Source organism: Montipora foliosa, chromosome 7 (genome assembly GCF_036669935.1).
Source record: "Montipora foliosa isolate CH-2021 chromosome 7, ASM3666993v2, whole genome shotgun sequence".
Taxonomy (NCBI): Eukaryota; Metazoa; Cnidaria; class Anthozoa; order Scleractinia; family Acroporidae; genus Montipora; species Montipora foliosa.
In genome coordinates, this window is record NC_090875.1 from 19,784,066 (window position 1) to 19,786,565 (window position 2,500).

General features: G+C 39.6%; 1 pseudogene; it reads left to right on the forward strand.

Moving 5' to 3' along the window:
- The window catches only part of LOC138010008 (ADP-ribosyl-[dinitrogen reductase] glycohydrolase-like), a 14,416-nt pseudogene extending 12,257 nt beyond the window's left edge, over positions 1–2,159 (forward strand).
- Positions 2,160–2,500: the final 341 nt, after the last annotated feature.

Genomic DNA, 2,500 nt, shown 5'->3' on the forward strand with positions numbered 1-2,500 from the left:
ATCGCATCCTCAACAACCAATCATAAATTTACAAATGCTTTTTTACTATTGTTTTTCAAGTTTGAATCTTGTAACGATCACGCTACTGATGTATATAAACCCCAGCGATGCTACAGTGTACATGGAATTTAACTGATGAGTGGCCCAACTCCTTGTTGGTCTACGAAACAGACCTGTATTAAAGTCCATATGAAACTATATTGAGTAGAAAAACATTGTTATTACCGCTCCATTATTGTTGAGCACTATTCTGGATTTATCAGTGTGGAACTCACCTATATATATATATATATATATATATATATATATTGTAACGGTCACTTTTGAAAATGCGTGTTGACTAGCATACGAAACGTCAAGTTTTATAAAAATGCGTTGGAATACAATGTTTATCACCGCTGTTTGTGTTATTTTCTTAATCAAGCTACGAACAAGAGTTTATAAGTAAATTTACTTGATGCTCCATTTAAGATGATAGAGTTGTGCAAGTTTAAGACCGCGCATTAAAGTGGTAAGTATAACGGTGTAAATTGTCGTTTTCCAATTGGGGTGTTTTAAGTTATTGGTTCGATTTTAATTTCAGATTTCTAACCCTCCTTGGACTAAACGAAGACAAAGAAGAGGAAAAAAAGCGATAGTGTTTAATCTTATTACATTTTATTCGAATCTTTGCATAATTATCCCAATGAGGTATTTGTGAAGCCAAAGAAATTGGACGCTAACCTGTGACATAGCGACGAGAGCCATTGGTTGTTGGAGGTTATATTTTTTCAGTCAAGTTTGCGCCAGCATCTTTGAGGGAGTAGACCTTAGGCACAAAGCTGTGGCTAGAGGGGTGTTCTTTCGTTTGACTTTGGGGTTATCCTTTGGGCCAGAGCCCAGTTGTTCAAAAGCCGTTCAACACTAATCCGCGATTAAAGACCAATTGAGGTTTGAATAGACCCTTCTCCAAAATGGCGGCTACGGATTTGAATGAGTTAAAATGTAACTGAATGAAAAACTGATACCAGAAATAGAAAGAGCGCCTTTGCTTTAGTAACCCAGCAAAGTTTCAGCGTATTAGGTGTTGTATCAGCTCAGTAAATGTAAGTTGAAATTTGACAGTTTAACAGACGTTTATGTGACTGGGGGTATACGCCATACCCGGTAGTCGTAGAAACGTCTGTAAAGTTTTCATTTTTCAACTTGCATTTTGTCAGGTGATATAACACCTGATATGCCGAAACTTTGCAGGGTTACTAAAGTAAAGGTGTTGTTTCTGGTGCTGATATACCGTCGTTTTTAATTTTAACTTATTTGAATTTTTGGCCGCCATGTTGGAGAAGGGACTATTTTGCCCTTGAAAACTAATTGAAGACCAAAAATCTTGTGTCATCGTCTCTTGGTTAGCAAATAACTTGCAGTTTAAGGTTCCTGTACTCCACGATTAGATAAATCGTACTATGAACAACTTAGCCCATGTGTGTTCCTGTTAACATTTAACAATTATTCGCCGAATGCGAGGTTAATAATTGTTTTGGTATAATTACGTCCTCATAGGTGATTACTTGAAACATATGCATTTTCTTTATTTCTTCGTCTGTCACAACGACAAAACGGCTCGCGGGCGTTTTGAAAAAAAAACAGCTTTGGAAATTATTGCGTAATAATCACCTCAAGCTAGTGCCGCTAATCAGCGCGGAGAATTTTCAATAATCACCGATTTAATTATACTAAAATGTAATTTGTGATAATCCTGATTAGCTCAAATTGATATTTTGTCGTCACGTAGTAGAGGCCTGGTTGTGAGCGGCAGGCGCTTGGAGTGCCACGTGATCGTGGTTTATATTTGGCGATCGTTTAGCGAGTGAGGCATTCTACGGTTAGCCTTCGCCGCGTGCCTTAGTCCTGTTTGCCTTCGTTAGGCGGTATATGATAGCGTTCATTTACAATGTAAGTAGTATCCCCTAGAACCCCGAGGGTCGCACCACTGCCTTGGTCGGGGGTACACGTTCCCCGCTTTTTCCCACCTGCCGGTTATTTTTTTAGGGGGTTTCGTGTCCGGCTCTGGTGCATTGCTTTTCTATTTATTTTAGAATTGATGTATTAATATTCTTGTACCTATTCCAAATTAATGCTTAATAAACTGCGCGGCGGCTTGGCTGCCAACGCGCTCATGTATCGTAGCTTGAGTGTCCGGTTGAGTAGTGGAGGCAAAATTCTCTATAAGCCGCAATCCTCTGGGTCGCACGATAATGATCTTTGTAGCTACGTGCTGTTAGGGTACCTTTAAACGGTTTCATTACTTCCCCAACAATGGATCCCTTCAACGAAAAGTAAACGGATCATAGCAAGGCTGCTGCCTAAGAAAATTTTCCGGGAGCCCTTCGGGCTTCCAACATTAAAAGTTAGTAGCCCGAGTCATTAGAGAGTTTAAGAAGCGACGAGTCGGCTACGACTACGACAACGGCACAAAACAATACTTTCATGGTTAAAAGAGCATGAATAGTCGTGCTGCACG